Source organism: Malus sylvestris, chromosome 11 (assembly GCF_916048215.2).
Source record: "Malus sylvestris chromosome 11, drMalSylv7.2, whole genome shotgun sequence".
Lineage (NCBI taxonomy): Eukaryota > Viridiplantae > Streptophyta > Magnoliopsida > Rosales > Rosaceae > Malus > Malus sylvestris.
In genome coordinates, this window is record NC_062270.1 from 28173409 (window position 1) to 28196204 (window position 22796).

Sequence of the window (22796 nt, forward strand, 5' to 3'; positions counted from 1 at the left end):
AGCCAACTGGCTAAATCCAGTTTTGCACTTCCATTTTCTTCAGTTATGAGAGTTTGCGTATTCATCCTTGTTATAACTTGTAATACTGATACATACAAATGTTGAGCAAACAAAAAACCAAAACAACCACAAAAACAGTTGGATGTTCATCCCTGAAAGAGTTCCCACAAGGGATGGATCATAAATTCACACCTCAAACTTGTCCCACCCCTACCAGGATACGATCCGAAAACCGAACTGATATCTGGAAACCATGCGTGTTGTATCATTTGCTGCCGTACTTCTGTTTCAGCCGCTCTCTCACAAATTCATTTCGAGCTTTGGTTCGAGCTTGTTGAGGGGCAACGTTGACATACGAGAGATGCGCACCGAAACCGAAAAGAGCAGCAGCAGAAACGAAACACCCAACCGTCATTGCCAACCTCTTGGGGGTGGAGGGAAAGCAAACTACCATCTTCTTCCGCAAATTGCTGTATGCTTTTGAATAAGGAAGAGGCATAGAATTTATCAGAAAACCGACATGAAAGAATGAGTTTTCAGACCAAACAATTGAGTGCGGCATTCCATCATACAGTTGGAAGGCATTTCTCAAGTACGACAAATTGTTGGTTTAGAGATGCATGATTAGGTTTGATAAGTGGATTTTAGGTTAAGCTAAAAGCGTATAACAAAGTAATTAGAGACGACTGAGTAGCTAATTACGAGCCTGCTAGCTGTTGCGTATAGGCGAAGCGAAACCATACCTGACAAGGTTGAGCTTTTAAAACACAGCGACAAGAACCGAGTTGGAGACGGAGGGAAGAGCATGGAAGTAATTTTGCCGCTATTTTGGGTCTCGCTTGATAATTAATTTGTTTCAGTTAAAAAAATGTATCTAAAAGAACGAGGAATGAACACGTAGTACAGAATAATGATATTATTCTTTACTTGAGATATATTAGAGCATCTCTGTTGGAATTTACAAATAAGAACGATTACCGTATAAAATGGGTATAAAACAAATATAGAGACGAAATGAATCTCCAATGGATCAGAAGGAGGCCACTCAGTATTACGGTCTTCCTTTTCACTTGTAAGTGAGAGGTCTTAGGTTCGGTTCTTACCAAACGCGAATTTGAACCACATTATTGTTAGCCCATTGTGAGGCTTAGCCCACTCCCCCACCCTTAGTGTAGATAATATCATTTGCTTAACCAATGGATCGGAAAGAGGCCACTTAGTATTACGATCTTCCTTTTCACTTGTAAGTGAGAGGTCTTAGGTTCGATTCTCACCAAACGCGAATTTGAACCACATTATTGTTAGCCCATTGTGAGGCTTAGCCCACTTCCCCACCCTTAGTATAGATAATATCATTTGCTTAACCAATGGGTCGGAAAGTGAGTCCCTAAAGTATAGGGACTCACTGGATACATAGTGTATGTCCTCACATATAGGGACATGGATAACCTTGAGTAGAAAAATGGGCCCACAATATTGATTGAAGCTTCTAATTAATTAAAAAATGATTAACATAAACAAAAAAAATTTGCACCTTGAGTAAAAACGGGGCGCACAATCTTGATTGAAGATTCTAATGCTTTTAGTGTTTTTAATTTTAATGCTTCTAATTAATTAAAAAAGGCTTATTATATTAGCACCCCACAAATTGTTGAATAAACCACACATGCTTAATACACCTCACATTTACTTTTTCAATTAAAAATTATCTTACTACACCCCACTTCCTTCCCCATAATACCCTCACACCCCACATTCTTAATATACACCTTACATTTTCTATACACACCCCACATTTTTTATACACCCCACATTTCTCAAATTTATAACAGTCATTTTTAATTTTGCCGAATGATTTCAAACCATCTAAACTTTAGGTTGCCGAATGATTTCAAATTGAATGATTTTAAAAAATGTTTAGGTTCATTTGAATGTTTTTCAATAACAATAATAATGATTTCAAAGCTTTCGAAACACTGATTTCGTGTTCCATTCGTCAAAAATAATTTTTCTTAATCAACATGTTTGTAGTTTCATTGCTTAGAGTTTTATTCAACAATGGAGGGTGTGAGGGGTTTTAAGAGTTGAAGTAGATAAATAATGCGTTAAAAGTTAATTTTTTTATTATTTTTTAAACCTAATAAGGTCAAAATTGTCATTGCATAGTAGAGTAAGTAAGTCATTAATATTAAATTTTAATGTGAGGTGCATTCAACATTTTGTGGGGTGCTAATATAAAAAGCCTTAAAAAAAGGTTAACATAAAAAAAAATTGTGCACCTAATCAAATTATCACATAAAATCGTAAATACTTCAAATTTAAGTATTCTACTATAAGGACTCCCATTGGAGGCAATATTCCTTTAGGAACACAAAGATTCCGTATAAGTCCTTAAATTAGTACTCAAAATTGGTGGTAGGAGTCCCTAAATAGGGACTTCCATTGGAGATGCTCTTAGGTTCGATTCTCGTCAAAGACGAATTTAAATTACATTATTATGGTTGGCCCATTGTGAGACTTAGTCCACTCTCCCATCCGCTTAGTGTAGATAATATCATTTGTTCGAAAAGTAAAAAAACCCAAGGATTATTATAACATTGTACTACAGTCTAGTGACAGTCATCTTCACTAGTAAATGAGAGATTTTAGGTTTGATTCTCGCAAAAGGCAAATTTGAACTATATTATTGGTAGTCTACTGTGAGACTTAACCCACTCCCTCACCCCCCCCCCTCTTAAATTCCATATTATTGCTAAGTCTCGATTAGCAAAGACGAATTTGAATCATCTTATGGGCTAAGTCTCACAAAAGCCAACAAAAGAACCATATTATCTTATGGGCTAAGTCTCAAATAATATGAATTTATCTTATGTGACACATGATCGTTTGGAATTTTTCTTTTGTTGGCTTTTTAAATGTAAGCACTTATCACATTACGTTTGCAACAAAAAAAGATCTAACGATTAAAACACCTAGAGTACGGATATTCTAGAACACCCAAAAAGTCCCACGTTTGCAATAGTTTAGGAAAAAAAATCAGACAATATAGGTAGATGAGAATTTTTCCCCTCCACTTCAGCACAGTGTTATTTTTAAAACATATAGTTGTTGCCGTAATTTTTTCCAATTTACTATCTTTGTTTTTTTATTTTACATTTTACCACTATTTATTTATTAATAGATTTACTTTTAGGGGATTTTATTTTACATTTGCTACATGCATTAACTTGTTTGCGCTAGGTTGACGCCAGAAACTTTTTTATTCTACCGGTAAACCGGTGAACCGAATAAAACCAAGTTAAAAAAAAATCGTAAAAACCGAACCGGACCGACTATATAATTTTGGTCACATGGGCAGGTCATGTAAAATGTCAATGATATGTCCTGCACTGTCCATATCACCTTCCAAGACAATACGAGATTATATTGCTCAATCTAACAATGAAAAAGTAGCCATTTTGTTGATGTATAACAAAAAATTGTGACTAAAATTCGATACAATCAATCAATCATACAAGTATTCCTCTATTGTACACGAAGATACCGTGTATGTAACAAAGAATCAGTACACAAGCAACAAAATTCCTCACGCTGTTGGACCATTCGCCGGAAGAAATGAACTGACAAATACAAAGGTTTTGGGTGTCAAGAAAACATACCATACGCAGAGACAATGCAGTCTACGAACTTGTTTATGTCCCTCTGATGATTGTTGGCCAATCTTGCACAATGTCGATATCCTTTTGCAAGGCAAGGCCAACACCTTTAACTTTCCCATACCGTTGCTTTGTTAGCCTCATTCTATGTTTCACAACTATTGGGATTGGAGAGCCAGTCACAGAGTCCAAGAAGCTTGGTAATCTACTCTACCTTCACTAAAATAAGATTCAATCAGCACCGTGCAAACACGGTGGATTAGCATTCTCGAGGAAACGGAAATGGTGGTACAAAAACCAGCACTGAAGGAAGAATTGATTCTCTATCACTTCCACTTCCAGCATGATATTGAGCGGTTTCTGCCCAAACCAAATAATTTTCAGCACCCGAGGCTTTTCACTATGCTGTTAAGCCTGTCAATAACAAATGGTGTGCTGGCAAATGACCCTCCGAGATTAATGGCATGATATTCCAACCCCTTCCACTGAGCAATTAATTCAAAATGTGGGCGTTTATACTCACTGCTAATAATCTCGAGAATCGCGGTTTTTGGCATTGCAGATACTACGTGTGTGAGACCTGCACCATGAGCACCGATAATGACAGAAGCATCTTGAATGGCCCGGACTTGCTCTTTCATCGACATGTGTGCAAACAATCCATTCACAAGGTTTATTTTGCATTCCTTATGATTAGATACCCAGTTCTTCAAGGCATCAAACATTTCTTGTTCATTGCTTAGCCTTGACTCAACCTTACCATGGTGGCGTGGATGGGCTAGGTAATCTTCACGTCGAACAAAAAGGACATTATGACCTGAGCTTGGCTTCTCAGTACGATGTCCATGTACTGGAAATCCAAAAGAGGCTTTAATAATTTCTCCAAACTCTGATATTCGTGCTGTTTTCTGGTCATCAGGGTGTTGCCACAGATCAGGTGCTGATGCACCATGACAATTTATATCTTCACTCAGCCCCTTAAAGAGTGGAGTCTCATATCCCAGAGGTGAGAGAATAGCATGACGAAAACATACAGGACCACTAAAGTTTTTAGCATATCTAAGGCTAGAAACTAATTCTTTTCATGTTTCTTCCAAAGATGTCTGAAAATAACCACCAAAGAGAGATCAGAAACAGGAAACTTGTGAACTAGCACTTAAGCAGAACAACCAATCACTTTTCAACTTAAAGGATGAAAATTGATAAAGTTACAGTTGCATTATGTCTTACCTCAAAGACCATGTCTACCAAAGATCACCCAAATTCGAAACCATATGACAATTGGATTAAATTAGTGTTTCTTTGTAGAACCGCATTCATCCATTTTATTCCCTGTAAGTGGTTTTGATTTGTCTAATCTTTTGCGAGGAAGATCTATGAAAGATGTACTAAAATATAGACGGTTTGAATTGTTAAAATACACTACGAAGTGGGCTGTACAAAATGGGTGTCAAAAGCGTGTGTCCCCGTATTATCCTCTATACAAAAGACAGGAAAACTGACAAAGGATTATCCTCTATCCTAAAGATGGCATCCTAACTGCTTTCATCGTGGGGAGAAGTCATTCCTTGTAGAAATGTTTAATAAGAACAATATTATTAAAACATTTTTAAGACGTTACAACCCTGTTACCTGATTCTGAATTACTGATTAACATCAGAAGTCGACAGTCAGCTCCCAATACAGCCCCTCTTCTATGGCCACTAACACATTTGTTCATCCCATCTAATTACATATATTGAGTGATCTCATTCCTCGTGATGACCTATTCAGTCATGACCTTTCTAAGGGTTGTTTTTGGTTCCAAAACAAGTTTGGCTGATTTTTAAACAGAAAACTAGTCAGACAAACCAGGAGTTTAGAGCATTATCTGAAAGGTCATCATTTCTTTTTAAAATTTGTATACTAAGACATCAACTGCTGTCACCCGAAAAAAAAAAAAATAGAGGGACTTTTAAGTTGTTAAAAGAAAATTTGAATGCTTCTTCCTATCACTACAACAACAACAACAACAAAGTCTTTTCCCACTAAGTGGGGTCGGCTATATGAATCCTAGAACGCCATTGCGCTCGGTTTTGTGTCATGTCCTATGTTAGATCCAAGTACTCTAAGTCTTTTCTTAGGGTCTATTCCAAAGTTTTCCTAGGTCTTCATCTACCCCTTCAACCCTGAACCTCTATCCCGTAGTCACATCTTCGAACCGGAGCGTCAGTAGGCCTTCTTTGCACATGTCTAAACTCATTTTGTGTACGTGTTGATGCTTCACCGCCCAACATTCTGTGCCATACAACATCGCCGGCCTTATTGCCATCCTATAAAATTTTCCCTTGAGCTTTAGTGGCCTACGACGGTCACACAACACGCCGGATGCACTCTTCCACTTCATCCATCCAGCTTGTATTCTATGGTTGAGATCTCCATCTAATTCTCCGTTCTTTTGCAAGATAGATCCTAGGTAGCGAAAACGGTCGCTCTTTGGTATTTCCTGATCTCCGATCCTCACCCCTAACTCATTTTGGTATCCATTTGCACTGAACTTGCACTCCATATATTCTGTCTTTGATCGGCTTAGGCGAAGACCTTTAGATTCCAACACTTATCTCCAAAGGTTAAGCTTCGCATTTACCCCTCCTGAGTTTCATCCATCAACATTATATCGTTTACGAAAAACATACACCAAGGAATATCATCTTGAATATGTTCTGTTAACTCATCCATTACCAACGGAAAAAGGTAAGGACTTAAGGATTGTTGATGCACAAAATCAGTGAGGACTTTGGTACAACAGAAAGTATTACGTTTGTGATCTTCGCTAGATTGCTACGGTCATTAGTGTGGATAAGTATGTAAATGGATATAGACAGGAAAGCAAACACAAGATGTACGTGGTTCACCCAGATTGGCTACGTCCACGGAGTAGAGGAGTTCTTATTAATCGTGAAGGGTTTACACAAGTACATAGGTTCAAGCTCTCCTTTAGTGAGTACAAGTGAATGATTTAGTACAAATGACATTAAGAAATATTGTCGGAGAATGATTTCGTAATCACGAAACTTCTAAGTACCGAAGTGTGGTATCGTCTTCACTTGCCTTATCTGTCTCATAGGTAGATGTGGCATCTTCTCTGGAAGTACTCTTCCTCCATCCAGGGGTGGTATCTTTAACTGGTGGAGATGCACAAGGTAATATATCAATTTCACTTGAAGCTTACTTGTAGTTTCAAGCTTGGTCAAGCGCGATACAAACCCTGTAGTAGGAGTCCCCCAAGTCGCCGAGCTAGGGGATATGCTGAAAGAGGTGACAGACAAGGTAAGCAATCAGAGCTCCAAGTAATCAGTCCCAGATCAGAAGTTTGATTTCGAGTTCCGGCTGATTGTTCTCATTCTCCATATCTTGCAGGCAGCATGAAGGATAAAGAGAAGAAAAAGGAGAATGGATGATATGAGATATTTTTGCTTTTGAAGAAGTAACTTTCCACATGCTTATTCTTGAACTGGGCTGGAGGGTTTTCTAGTTTCCTCCAGAGTATAAGGCCGATTGAAGAATTTGAGGGTCAAAACAAGTCCATCAAATCTAGAGTACGTTCGACCCTGCTGATATGGGATACTTTTGCTGTTGACAAAGTAGTGGATGTATCAGCACGTGTTCTGTTACGCTTGTCTCCACATGCTTCCTTGTATCTTTCTCATTTTCCCTATCTGTTCCTCAGGCATATGTGGTATCTTCTCTGGAAGCATAAGATGTTGAAGATGAGTACTCGAGAGCAATGCCAGGTAAGTAATCAAGTAAGGGGTTCCAGGCAGTCAGTTCATGATTGGAAGCTTGATTCCAAGTGCTGACTGATTGCTCTCTTTCTCTTTGTCTTGCAGGTAAGAACAAAGCCAAAGGAAAAGACAGGGAAAAAGCATGATATGAGATAGTCTTACTTTTAACCCCGATGATATGAGATATTCTTGCTCTAGTGTAGCTTGTTTGTAGAGGTATTATCGGGGGGGGGGGAAGAAAGCTGAGTATTTCAAGAGGCTTCGTTGGGAGTGCCCTCTCAGATATGAGGAAGGGTTGAGCATTTTTGCAAGTCTGCCTATCTGTTGAGGATGGAGGTCGACATATATAGGAGTCTCCCTAACAACAAGTAGTAATGTTATTCCTTTACCCTGCTTGGTCATAGCACAGTAGTGAGAGCTGCCAACTTCACGTGTGTCAGAGTACTTTGAAAAAGTTGTCTGTGGTATCTGGAAAGCTGATGTTGCGTGTGAAGATTACAGACAAGCTTTATCCAAGGAGATCTGGCTCTCGAAGTTGAGAAAGCGGTGTCTCTTTGGTTTTTGAACAAGCAATCCTGTCGGGGATCTGGCTCTCAAGATTCGAAGAACGGTGCCTCTTCGATTTTTGAGAAAGCAATCCTGCTGGAAGTCTGGCTCTTGAGATTCGGAGAGCGGTGTCTCTTCGATTTTTGAGAAAGTAATCATGTTGGGAGTCTGGCTCTCGAGATTCGGAGGGCGGTGCCTCTTCGATTTTGGAGCAAGCAATCTTGTTGGGAGTGTTTTCTCGAATGTGAGTAAAGGTTGGGCATGTTTGCTAGTCTACCTTGCCACGGAGCACAGAGTGTGTCACACACAGGGACTTTCCAATTATCCAGCAGTGGTGCTGTTCCTTTACCCTTGTGGGTAATAATATGGTAACTAGATCTTCAAAATTTATGTGTTTAAACTTTGTTAGTGCTGTTTTTTTTTGCTATTCTTTTACTCTTCTTGGTCATAGCGATGTAATGGGAACTGCAAGCTTCACGTGTCTAAACTTTGTCAGAGATCTTTGGCAAAGTTATCTGTGGTACCCATGAGCTGATGGTGCGTGTGGAAAGTGGATGATTGAACAGTAAGATTCACGTGCTTTCTACTTCACTAGAAATCTTCAACAGAATGGCCTTAATTTCAGAAAAGCTGAGTGTGCATGTGACAGGTGCTGACAAGACTGAAAAAGCAGGTGCCTCTTCGATTTCTGAAATCGGCCCTCGTGGTTGTTGAACAATAAAAATATACAACATAAAAAAATAGAGTCCATACAAATTGGGTCAGGCTACAAGGCAAAACAAAGATGTAAACCAGCCCAAAAGTTAAGAATGGGCTTTACATACAAACCAAATATCCATAAACAAAAAAATAAAATATAAAATAAGGAAAATTTCCTACAAAAGGGGGAAGCAATAAACAGGTTCTCCCTTTCCTGCAACAAAAAAAAACGTGGGGTCAGTTAAGAGAGGTTAAGAAGAGAGTGGCAGGAAGTCATGCCCTCCATCTTCCCCCCACGTAACAAGCTCTAGAACCCTCCTATGATGCCTATAAATAGGCATCAGCTGCAACGAGAAAGAAAAAGAAAGGGGAAGCTCTGCAGAAAATAAGAGAAATTTTGAGAGAAAATACCAAGAGCAACGAAGTGCTGCCAGGAAAGAGAATGAGTTCAACCATTCGTGCTTTCAAGTCAAGATTTAAAGAAGAACATTCATCACCAGGTATGAAACAAGTTCTATTTAAATTATTATTTTTCTCTTGTTATGTTGCAGAAAGAACAAAATGAGAGTAGAGACCACAGCAAATAAAAAAGCATTGCAGCAGCACACAAAACTGAAAAGCAACAGAGAAACAAAAAAATGAGGAAAGGGAAACAAGCAAAGGCATATAAGGCCTTTGTCTCTTTGTTTGGCATTCTTCACCAATCAAATGGAGGTGGAGACTCTGAACAATCCACCGACTCCCCACAAACTGTAGCAGAAATAATCTCCAAGAATCCCATGAATTTCTTCGGGGTGGCCTAGACCACCCCGTGAAGTTTAAACCAAGTCTAAATGGTCTACCCCTTTGCCAAATTGTCAAGTGCAGTTTCAAAGTTCTAGGCTTAAGTCCCCGAGAAGTAAGACAGCAAGGAGGCAACATATACAAAGATGCAACTCAAGAAAGAGAAGAGAAATTATTCTGTTTGGTGTTTTTGCTACCCACGGGTACAAAGCATTGAGGATGCCTTTGGCTAAAAATTATATGAAAACTTATTGGAGATAGAGTCCAAGAAAAAGGAGAAAATGGAAAAGATGGTTTGCAAACTTCCCTTGACCGACTCATGCTTGGAAATTCCCCAATTCAAGAAGAAAAGTAGGAAAATATGCTCTAAAGAGAGTGACTAAATAAAGAAAAGTTTTCTGTAAAAGCTAAAGAAGGTGGTTATCATGTTTGGAAAAGCTAAAGAGAGTAAGTGCATGTGTTGACAAATAAACAAAGGAAAAGAAATAAAAAATTTTGATAATGACAAAAGAAAAATCCCCAACACAACCTTGATAAAGACAAAGAAGGAAGGAGACGTGAAGAAGGTTCAAAGCCCTGAAATGCTACAATTGTGTCAAAGTTTTGATTAAACATTGTGTCAAAGCTTTGACCAAAAAAAAAAAAGACATTGAAATGCTACAAGACAAGGAAAGAAAGGGAAAATTTCCCAATCTTTAAATGGACAAGCAACCTTCTTTGTCACGTGAAGATGGGACAAAGATTTGTCAAAATTTTCACCTGCTTCTCTGCCATAAACATTTAAAAGAGGGTTCAAAGCCTTCTTTGCCACGAGAAGATTAAAAAAAGGTTCAAAGCCTTTATATTAAACACTTGCCTTCCCAAATTTACAGAGAGGGAAAAGCTTACTGCCAAATTTCCCAAATTATTTGGGAAACCCATTCACATGGTAACCTTTGTATTAAACACCAAAAAGACTTGGTAGACAAATCAAAACTACAGAAAGATTTTTGGGAAAAGGTATCATATTGTACAAATGTTAAAGAGAAAATATGGCAAGAATGGGAACACAAAAAGGGTGTCCAAATGCCACTGTCAAGGCCAGTCAAGTAAAATCTCTTTGTGGAAACAGAAATACCAGAGTGATAATCACACACAAGTACATCAGAACTCATTCAAAATATGGCAGATATTATGAGTATGTTACTACAAATTTCAGAGTACAAACTCTCACCTTTGGAGCCATGAATCAACAATTGTCTTCGACTAACTCGGGGCTGCAAAATGGTTTTGTCCAACAACCAATCGAAGAGATACCGTTGCCCGGGACACCTGCACGAAAGAATTGACAAGTTCATTGCAGTTAAAAGCTTCATTTCACTATGAATACACAAACAAATTCAGAACATAAAAAAAAACAAAAACGGGTAACCTGCTTGACACCCCCTGCCCTTTTCGTCTCGAGCCTGCGATCCACGAAAAAGAAAAGCACAAGTGGCAAGAAACAAAAGAATGATGCAGCAAAAAAATGAAAGTTCTGTGACCTGCGCAAAGAGGGAGCTCTACAAATTGGGGGGAATAGTGGAAAATTGAAGTAATTTGAATAAAGAATCTGAACTCCAACAAACCTTACCCATTCTCGCTCTGAAATCAACAGATACCCAATCCAAGTAGAAGTTTGAAGCATAACGAAATTCACGGGAGCCCAAGTATATCGAAATAAGCTTTTTGCTTCTGGGGGGAAACCACCGGGTTTTTAGAGCTAAGAGAAAGGGGATCGCTGAAGCATCTGACGGGGGGTGTGAATCCTAATGAAGTCTGCACCTTACGTGGCTCACGCGGAGAGCAAAAGAGAGTCAATACCCTCCACCGAAATTATGGGTTGTATTTATAAATTATAATTAAGGAATGGACACAAACTGACAAGGTCACGGGACAAAGAAAATAAAACAAGGAAAATAAGATGGGCAACCCATCTCATGACACCAAACAAAAAATAGGAGAAAAGAAGTCAAAGCACTATCAAGTTGGTGAATGTGACGTGGCAATTAAAATATCCAATTCTTTTGCCAAAAGTGGAGTATATCCAAAACCATCAAAATGCACCGTGCTAAACATTAGTATGATGCTAGACCATATTAAATTAAGCTGTTGCTTGTCTCCAAATCGTGAAGCTAATTGAATAAACCAAATTCTAGTGGTACGAAACCACGAAAATTCTTCAATGGGTTACCCACCAATTCAATCAAATTCCAAATTCGTTTGAGCCAAATTCAAGGGCCCCTTCTAGATTGTTATACTCAAATTAATGGATCAAATATTCCTATTAAATTTACAAGACACAAATGGCATGAAGCCGCGTCAAATCCCAAAAGGCATGAAGCTGAAGAAAAATCTCAAATGGCACAAAGCTGCGATGCGTCTCAAAATTAATGAACTACGCCGGTTTGATTCCGTTAAGGATACGTATGCAGTCTAATATCAAGTTTTTGACGCAACCGTAAAACCGAAACGAATTCCTGGTTTATATAAACTAAATTCACTCCTGCTATCAAATACCAAAATGGCACGAAGCCGAAGAAAAGTTTTCAAAGGGCACGAAGCAGTATCAAAGTCTCAAATGGCACAAAGCCGAAGAAAAGTCTCAAATGGCATGAAGCCATATCAAATTTTCAAATGCTCCTCGCCCGCATGAGCTGAAACTGCATAAGGCACTATGCTCCTCGCCCACATGAGCTAAAACTGCACAAGGCATCAAATCCAAATAAGTATCAAATCCATGAACTACGAGTGACTTGATCCCTCAAGAGGGTACGTAGGCAATCTAGGATTCGACCTAGATGCAGTCACAAAATCAAACAAGCACCAAAATCCTCAAGTTACATTTTCTTCGAATTGGAATCAAAGGGTATTTCTTTCCCAAAAGGAAGGTTGTAATTAATAGGCGCATAGCCTAGAATGGGTCGAACTTGAATTAGTAAAACCCTCTTCGGAAAATTGAACGAGGGTGAAATTGTGTTGAGTGAATTATTTGTTTACATATTATGTACAATTTTTGCTCAACAGTGGTCTTTAAGCAGCCCAACTTTTGAAAAAGCAAGCGTCTCTTCGATTTCTGAGATCAACCTTCGTGGTCTCTGAGCAGCCCAGCTTTTGAGAAAGCAAACGCCTCTTCAATTTCTGGGCAGGCGCCTCTTCGATTTCTGAAGCTCCGTTGAGTGCAGATTTTTATAGAGACTGACATTAAGTTCCAAAGCACACTTGGATCTCCACCAGTAGAAGCTCCCTTCTTGCACTTCTAAGATCTTGATTTGTCCGACCTCTTCTCTCTTCAATACCTTTGAAAATGTATGGCCCCTCCGACCGTCGTTTTGACTTGAACCTTGTTGAAGAGGCAACCACGCCTTCTCCAGACAACATATGGCGCCCATCATTCTTATCCCCTACTGGTCCTCTTACCGTTGGGGATTCCGTGATGAAGAATGATATGACCGCTGCGGTGGTGGCCAGGAACCTTCTCACTCCCAAAGATAACAGACTACTTTCCAAACGGTCTGATGAGTTGACGGTTAAGGATTCTCTGGCTCTAAGTGTTCAGTGTGCAGGTTCTGTGTCTAATATGGCCCAACGCCTATTTGCTCGAACCCGCCAAGTTGAGTCATTGGCAGCTGAAGTGATGAGTCTCAAACAGGAGATTAAAGGGCTCAAGCATGAGAATAAACAGTTGCACCAGCTCGCACATGACTATGCTACAAACATGAAGAGGAAGCTTGACTAGATGAAGGAATCTGATGGTCAGGTTTTACTTGATCATCAGCGGTTTGTGGGTTTGTTCCAAAGGCATTTATTGTCTTTGTCTTCTGGGGTTGTACCGCGTAATGAAGCTCCAAATGATCAACCTTCGATGCCTCCTCCTTCTAGGGTTCTGTCCAATACTGAGGCTCTGAATGATCCCCCTTCAATGCCTTCTCTTTCTAGGGCTCTACCGACTGCTGAGACTTCTCCTAAGCAACATTTGTGAAAACTCACTCTTGTTTGTTTATTTTGACTCATGTATATGTACATATTTGTAACTTATTGGAGATATCAATAAATAAGTTTTGCTTCATTCCAACGTATTGTGTTAAATACATCAAAACCTTCTTCACTAAGTTCTTTGATTTTTTCTTTTGTTGAAGCTTGTATGTTGAAGCTTTGTGAGTGGAGCATGTAGGTTGAGGTAGTGTTCCCTTAATTTCCCAAGTGAGGAAGACTTCTCGGTTGGAGACTTCAAAAATCCAAGTCACTGAGTGGGCTCGGCTATATGAATCTTAGAACGCCATTGTGCTCGATCCTATGTCATATCCTCCGTTAGATCCAAGTACTCTAAGTCTTTTCTTAGAGTCTCTTCCAAAGTTTTCCTAGGTCTTCCTCTACCCCTTAGGCCCTGAACCTCTGTCCCGTAGTCGCATCTTCTAATCGGAGCGTCAGTAGGCCTTCTTTGCACATGTCCAAACCACCGTAACCGATTTTCTCTTAGTTTTCCTACAATTTCGGCTACTCCTACTTTACCTCGGATATCCTCATTCCTAATCTTATCCTTTCTCGTGTGCCCGCACATCCAACGAAGCATCCTCATCTCCGCTACACCCATTTTGTGTACGTATTGATACTTCACCGCCCAACATTCTGTGCCATACAGCGTCGCCGGCCTTATTGCCGTCCTATAAAATTTTCCCTTGAGCTTCAGTGGCATACGGCGATCACACAACACGCCAGATGCGCTCTTCCACTTCATCCATCTAACTTGTATTCTATGGTTAAGATCTCCATCTAATTCTCCGTTCTTTTGCAAGATAGATCCTAAGTAGCTAAAACGATCGCTCTTTGGTATTTCCTGATCTCCGATCCTCACCCCTAACTCATTTTGGCTTCCATTTGCACTGAACTTGCACTCCATATATTCTGTCTTTAATCGACTTAGGTGAAGACCTTTAGATTCCAACACTTCTCTCCAAAGGTTAAGCTTCGCATTTACCCCTTCCTAAGTTTCATCTATCAACACTATATCATCTGCGAAAAGCATACACCAAGGAATATCATCTTGAATATGTCCTATTAACTTATCCATTACCAACGCAAAAAGGTAAGGACTTAAGGATGAGCCTTGATGTAATCCTACAGTTATGGGGAAGTTTTCGGTTTGTCCTTCATGAGTTCTTACGGCAATCTTTGCTCTTTCATACATATCCTTTATAGCTTGAATATATGTTACTCGTACTATTTTCTTCTCTAAAATCCTCCAAAGAATGTCTCTTGGGACCCTATCATATGCTTTTTCCAAATCTATAAAGACTGTGTAAATCCTTTTTCCCATCTTTATATCTTTCCATCAATCTTCGTAAGAGATAGATTGCCTCCATGGTTGAGCGCCCTGGCATGAACCCGAATTGGTTGTCCGAAACCCGTGTCTCTTGCCTCAATCTATGCTCAATGACTCTTTCCCAGAGCTTCATTGTATGACTTATTAGCTTAATATCCCTATAGTTCATGCAATTTTGTACGTCGCCCTTATTCTTGTAGATAGGCACCAAAGTGCTCTTTCACCACTCATTTAGCATCTTCTTCGTTTTCAAAATCCTATTGAAAAGGTCAGTGAGTCATGCTATACCCGTCTCTCCCAAGACTTTCCACACTTCGATCGGTATATCGTCTGGGCCCACTGCTTTTCTATGCTTCATCTTATTCAAAGCTACAACCACTTCTTCCTTCCTGATTCGACGATAAAATGAGTAGTTTCTACACTCTTCTGAGTTACTCAACTCCCCTAAAGAAGTACTCATTTCATGTCCTTCATTGAAAAGATTATGAAAATAACTTTTCCATCTGTCTTTGACCACGTTCTCTGTAGCAAGAACCTTTCCATCCTCATCCTTGATACCTCAACTGATGAAATCACTGTAAAAAGTTAATTTACGCCCCTAGAATTGCGTGCACATAAACAATGTTACAAAAGGATTACTCAAACAAGAAAATCAAACCCACGTACCATACAGTGGCCATCTAAAAAGACCAAATGGGGTCGATTTGGCAAGCCAGTGACTCTTGAAGCTACATAAGCGCTGTACCAATCCGTGAATGTGTGGAAGAGATTTGCATACTCAAAGCGTGTCACCAGAAGTGTTGGCTCTTCAATCCACTGCAAATACAGACTTTCATAGCAGATTTAGAAAAGAAGCAAATAATACTATAGTCAGCAACGAACATTAACTAACAACTGTAAGAAGAGCGGAGTTGTAATCATTCTCTCAAAATTGCAACTTTCTTCGTTCATCGTTTGAATTATTCCAACACCAAACATTAGCAGATAATTGATCTGCATCCATTTTTCATAAGGAACCTCTTCACTATTTGGCAATTAACAAAATGTGTTCAATTCCGCAGATTTTAAACATCAGATCATCACAATGACGTAAACCATCAAAGAAACTAAAACCTTTTACAGACCCATATAGAAAATCTCCTAAATTAGAAACTCCAAAAAACGAAAATCACACTAATCATCAACAAAATCCAAAGTCAAACCCAGGAAACTATAATCGACCACTAAACTCACACATAGAACTTAACAAATCAGCAGTTCCTCAACACAAAGCTCGAAATTTAAAACCCCATTTACCAAAATCACACTAACAATGAATCACTAAAACCAATTAAATCCTCGAAATCACAATCAACCGCAAAATCTAAAAACAGAAACTAACAGAAAACCCAACAAACCTCATTGCACTGAAACTCTGCGGTGGGCACTATCCGAATCGACCCAATCAGTTCTCTCATAGTGTGCTGATCAATCTGACCTTTTGGCACATACCCATCAAGAGCGTCTTGGGTCACAAGCCTTTGATCCCCTCCTCCACCAACCCCATCTCCTCCATTAATCTCAAATGCACCGTTTTGATACTCGGGCAGCTCCTCCTCCTCTCCTCTCCCAATCACCTCCTCCAAAACCTCACCGCCCCTCGACATCTTAATCTTCTCTGGGTCCATCCGGAGCCCCCCTCCTTCGCACACTGAGCTCCTCAAGGTCTCACTGAACCAGCACCTGAACCAACCCATGCGATTGGAGCTCAAATCAATCTTGGGTTTCAAGAGATCGACCCTGGTGGTGAAGCCATTGCCGAAATAAGCCTCGCAGGAGCGAAAGGGGACCTGGGTTGTCTGGGACCAGGGGAGGTAAGAGGGTAAAATGGGCCATGGCTTCGAGTAGCGGTGCGGGTGGCGGCGGTTCTGATCGGTTAAGGGGAGGCGGTTGAGGGAGAGAGAGTGGTGGGATTGGGTTTGGGTTTGGGTTGGAGTTAGTGTTCTGGAGTTGGAAGTGAAGTATAGTAAGAGAGAGAGGGAGTTTAAGGCAAATAGAAACAGAAGGATCTTGAGCAGAAGCAAGTTCCTTCTGTTCATGGCGCTCTCTCTCTCTGTTTCTGAAAACTGAACAGTCTATGGCTATTGAGTTTCTGGGTCCTCCTCAGGTGTTGCTGGGGAAGAAGTGCACCAGTTAAGTACTTGGGGTTGTACAAGTGCTACTGCTTGCAAGTTTTATATTCTTTTTGAAAATTTAGTCTTAAATTTTATTTAAATTCATGTAACTTCTTTCTACACCTAACTTATTTTTTTCATCTATTTGATTTTTAACTAAACTATTAATATCTTTTTAAATCCAAATTTACTACTTTAAATACCCTCACAAACCCAATTTAATATGTAAATTTATTTTTACACCCTTTTGAAAAATTAAAAATCCAAAATCGAAGCATTTTATTTTCCTAAGTCCCACAACTTAATTTTCTTCTTTTTCCCAGTCTTGTTCATAAATATCTCTACTAACTTTATATATTTTTACGTGTTCATCTTTATTTGATTTCTCCCCTATTCTTATGTTCACACCCGCATAAATCACTTTCAGCTTATTATTCTTTGCCTAAGATGCCTTAGTTGATATTTCACCTTCTAATGTGCTAGAATATGAGCCCCTTTTAGGGTTCTTTAGCCTGTTATGTCATGTTTGGATGTAAATTAATTGAAGGGAATAATTATTTGGCTTGACACGATTGATGCTCATATTTTTTTTGTTGGCTTTGGATGGTTGTTAGCATACTTCACGTAAATGACTAATTTTTTGTTGTGTAAAAGTTAAATATTTTATGCTTTAAATGCATGTTCGTTGTGTTCACTAAGACTTTTCCTTCATCAACTTTGGTATACGATTTCAAAGACCTTGGAGGAGGAAGCTGCTATTGGAAGTTTGCAAAATAAAATGGAATCGACATCGTTACAATAAATCCAGGATTGGTGATTGATCCTCTCTCACAGCCAACTCTGAACACAAGCATGGAGCCTATTTTGAAACTCGTAAATGGAACTCCTGAGCAAGTATTTATAAAATTTCATTATTCATTAATATATTGCATGATTTTGTCAAGTAATCATTCCTACTAGAGAACCTATTTTGAGGGGTAAGATCCATCATGATTAAAAGCTTTGGGTTTGGATGGTGGATGATTGTTAAGTTTTAGACGGAGAGCCCAAAGCTCTTCGACCAAAACGAAGATGGAAAATCCAGACTACAGAGAGGTTACATATTTTTAACATTATCGGTGCAACAGTGAGTAGCAACTAGAGTGCAGTGGGTTGATCAATTTACAAAAAATCCATGAATCGAGCAACAACTATGACACTTATTTGGCGTGTCCGTGCATCGTAGCAGACCGGGATTGATGAAAAAAATTGAAACCCAAATACTCATCTTCTAAACTCTAAAAAAAATTGAAATTAAATGAACAAATAATTCATAAATCGAGTCATGGAGGATTCAAAAGTTCAAATCACCATCTATCAATAAAAAAAACTTGTTTTTCTCTATAAGAGCTATTAGGTTTTAGCCGGAATAAATGTAGGATAAACACGGAGTGATGGTAGAGTTTAATTATAGTGTGTGGGTTTATTGATAAATTTGAGTTTTATTATTAATTTTATTTTGTACTTAATAGTAATTATGCAATAGGATAAAAAAGACAATTAACATTAAAATTTAAGTTGGGTGTAAAAAAAGGTTGCACGGGTTTAAATAAAAATTCCCTTTAGTCTTTCTAGCATTAGGTTTTTTCGGAAAAAGCAGTTATGTAAATTTCAAAGGTAATACTAATACTAAAGAAACTAAATTTTTTTTTTTAAGAAATGATATTATTTATACTAGGAGTAGACTTAGAGCTCGTTTGGATGTACTTTTAAATGTCTGAAAGCGCTTTTGGTTAAATTGATTTTGAGTTCCAAAAGCACTTTAAGTGATTTTTGGAAGAAACATCATATATGTGCTTCTTGCAGGAAGCACTTAAAGTGCTTTTTTAGGATCTACTTGGATTTTTACTAAAGGTTGGTATCAAAAACATTTTCCCCAAAAGCACTTTCAATCATTTTAAAAGTGCATCCAAACGAGCCCTTAGTCTTGTGCTATCAATAATGTGGTTCAAATTCACCTTTGATGAGACTCGAATATAAAACTTCTCACTTATAAGTGAAGAGGAATACCACAAACCGTAGTACTAAGTGATAGGCAGACTAGATTTGTAAACTAAATGATGTGTCACTAATAAGAAATAAGCACGTTAATCAATACTTAAATAATAATCTAATCATCAACAATCACATCATTTCATTTACAAAATTTAATTTAAAAATTTAGCATTCCTATCATTGGATTTCTATAATAATTACAGTACTAAATGGCTGCCTATCATTGGATTTCTATACGAAATTTTGGAAAGAAAAAAAAATTATTCCAACCAAAAAAAATAATAATTGAATTTCTATGTTCAAAGATAGATTTCTATTTTCACTATACATTTATAATCTTTATTTTTGGTCGATTTAACAATTATTCTTGGAAAAAAGTAATCTAAATCTCTAATTATTTGGTCATCTAAAATGTGTTAGAAAAAAACAAGGTTTACTAGGTAAAAAATAAATTCAATAAATTAAATAATTGATTATGGTGGTGATCCACCCGTATTTAGGGTGAAAGATCCCATATTAAATTCCAAGATTTCCAAGTGGGCCTTTATCACAATAATGAAAGAGTGTTGAGTTCTTACATAACGATGTAGGTTTGAACTTCGTCAATGGTTAATCTAACATCTAATCTAACAAAATCTATCGTTTGAAAAACAAAAAACACAAAAAAACCTCCATTGTGGAGCCAAAAATAATCAAGAAAAATATGAAGGCGACATGTGGATTTTTGGGTAAAAAAACAAAATTTCCCTCAAGGCACACCGAGATTTCTACGCGCAAGCAGTGGACAATCATCCCTCAATCAAGTAAAAGTGCTCAAAATTGGTATTTATTCAAAATCTGTTTCATCCATCATTATCAAATCTTCTCCATAAAATAACCCCCAAATCATTCCTTTCTAATTATATTAATTAGCTAATTAATTTATTTATTACCTAATTAATTTATTAATTAGCTAACAAATCATGAATCTCACCCGAAAAACCATCCAAGTGGCCGGTCCTCCTCCTCCCAAAGGGGCCGGCCACACCCCTATATAAACACCCTTATTTTCTCCAAAACCTAAGTTCTACACTCTTGCTAAATTCTCTAAATTCTTCAAACACTTTTCCCTTAAAATTCTAACTTTAGCATCGAAGGTTCTTCAGCCAAAGCCCCCCTATTCATCGTGGGCGCGTGAGGCTCTTGGCCTTGACCTAAGGTGTTGTTTGTTTTGTAGGTGCAATTTTGTCCAAGAACAAGGAGGAAGAAATTTGCATCCACAAATTGGTGCTTTCATTGAGAGCCTTGATCAAATGCTCGTATAAGACTTTCGCATTCAAGGTTTTTCGTTTTCTTGTTCATTTGTAAATTTTTCGTAAGTTCTTATTCTTGGAATTTTTTCTAAAAATTCTTTGATAAAACGTAAAAGAAAAGTACAATGGCAAGGGATTCGGAAACCTCAACGAACGAAAATTCCAACATTCGAGGATTAAGACTGTGGCGATTTACAAGGTTCAAGATGACGACGAGTGGAGCAGCACCATCCCTACGGAGGCACCACTATGGCAACCACCACGGCAGCCACCATCGGCAAGGCTTACGACACCACAACCACGACCCAAGCCATGCCATTCAAGCCCACATGGGCCCAAGCCCAAGGCGACACGATCCGAGCCATTCAAGCCCGACGCGAACCCAACGTGTTGGCAAGCTGAGCCCTAACCTCGCATCCACCTACGCCACACGCTGAGCAACCCACTCCCATGGCCTAGCCTACTCCATCGGTCCAGCCCACTTCCGTGGCCCAGCCTACTTTTGCGGCCTAACCTACTCCCATGGCCTTCCAAGTAGCCTAAATCGGTCCAAGATTAATTCAATCGTCCCGACTTCAAATTTCAGGGCTTACGATTGAACCAGGGTCATTTTCACCACATTTCTTTGCATATTTGACATTTCCCAACTCAAATCTCGAGCCCGGAGTATACCACATATGGAGAAACCTACCATCCAAGCCCTTCCATCTCACATGGTGAACAATACTTATCTCGACAAGTCATAGAGTTGACAAACGCCCTTGAGATGCAGTGTGCCTCAAATGAGGTGTCCCGAAGAAGGACAAGGGCAGACGACGAACCTTTCCAGCAGCGTCCTAGCAAGCAGCCACTCGACCAGCCACGAACTTAGCGTTCAGGCAGTGTACATTCTCGATTGGGCCTCTAAGATAACGTATACTCTCGTCTTAGCGCGCAAAGGAGCGTGCATTCTTGATTAGGCCCGCAGACGAGTATACACTCATAGTTTGGGCCACCCCTTCAATAATCAACATGAGCGACTTTCCAGGTGAAATGTTCATTTGCGGCAATGCCCGTAAAGAGCATATTTCACCTCACATCAGAGTAGGCAGCACAACGAACGGAGAGAAGTAGTCACTCAATCGGGCTCAAGTTCAACCAGCAGCTTGTGAGTTACCCACTCGCTTGTTAGAAACATACCACACGCACCGCAGCTGCGACATAGACGAGCCAAACACACAGAAGAGCAGCCTAGACTAGCAAATCACGACCGGGGGCAACCAAGAGGTTCGCTACCCAACAAAGACAAATTCAGGACGAAGTTCAGAGGCTCCTGACCGAACGATTGCACGATTTCCAACGTAACGAAACTACTGACGAGACACTCCAATGAGACATGGCTAATAGAAGCGGGTCATTTTTCAATCACAAGATCAAGCTGACAAGACTATCCTACATAGATTGTCTAATACAAAGATTACTTCTGTTCCGACAAAGGTAGCAGCTCAGTTTAATGGCGTGTCAAGGGCAAACGAGTACCAGAATGACACACCAGCCCAACTACCAAGAACCGGGGGTAGACCTTGCTCTCAACGCTTCAGACAATTCAATACTGAAGCAGCACATCACCAATAGTCGAGCATCACCAACCTAGTGGTCCAATTCCTCATGTTGCACACAACCTGGCCTAAGCCATCCCCAGCTCTGCTTTCATAGCCGTACCTACCTGTGTCACGGCTCCTGACAACCATTGATCTATCACCATGGCTCATAAATGTGCCAATCTTGCACCACGACTCCCAGCCGTGCCGATCTTGCCCTGGGGCTCATGCCAACTAAGCCTTAAAAGGGCACATGACGAAACACCTAATAATGGCACAATAATTCTGGGAGCAACTCACTGTGCTTACACCCTTACGCGGGTTCCACAAGCAGTTCAAAGTCTTAAGCAGTTCGCCAAACAAGACCTCGCATGCTGAGGATTATTTCAGTTGTCCAGCAGTTCAGCTTTCCTCAGCTGCATTCACGACAACGACTTACATGCTCTCTAGTGAGAGAGGGTAAACTAATTACTTTTCAGTGCGAGAAGGCCACATAGCTCAAAAGATCGAATGCTTGAAGACTAACGAGGCAGCGAATGGTCAGGGGGTAGCAGACATTTTGTACTCAACATTTCACTCATCCGACACTTCATCTTCAACAGATCCGATCTTAGCAGTTCCATCATTGATTGCTTTATCCATGGCAATTGAGAAATCAAACTCAAGCAGTTACCTCATTTTTGGCAAGCAGCCCAAACCGTGGCCCATGCCATGCCACTTCTTCTGCCCATGTCGAGCCAATCATTGGCTTCAGTTAAGCCAAGCAGCACAAGCAATGGCCCTTGCCACACCACCTCCTTGGCCCATGCCAAGCTGACTCTTGGCCCATGCCAAGCCGACTCTTAGCCTTTGCCAGCCGACGTGCTGCACCACCACGACGGCTGCCACTTGGCAGCACCACCCAAGAAGAAGACAAAGAGAATTAAGTTTTTTTTACATCGGTGCAGC

General features: G+C 39.6%; 1 long non-coding RNA gene and 1 pseudogene across 1 annotated transcript; both read right to left on the bottom strand.

Annotated features, from left to right (window-relative positions):
• Positions 1–33: 33 nt before the first annotated feature.
• On the bottom strand, positions 34–1030 carry LOC126590529 (uncharacterized). The gene is made up of 2 exons (XR_007612088.1): positions 744–1030; positions 34–477 (listed from the first exon to the last, which is right to left on the bottom strand). It is a non-coding gene; the product is annotated as an uncharacterized LOC126590529 (long non-coding RNA).
• Positions 1031–3407: 2377 nt separating this feature from the next.
• On the bottom strand, positions 3408–16973 carry LOC126591635 (beta-1,2-xylosyltransferase-like; annotated as a pseudogene).
• Positions 16974–22796: the final 5823 nt, after the last annotated feature.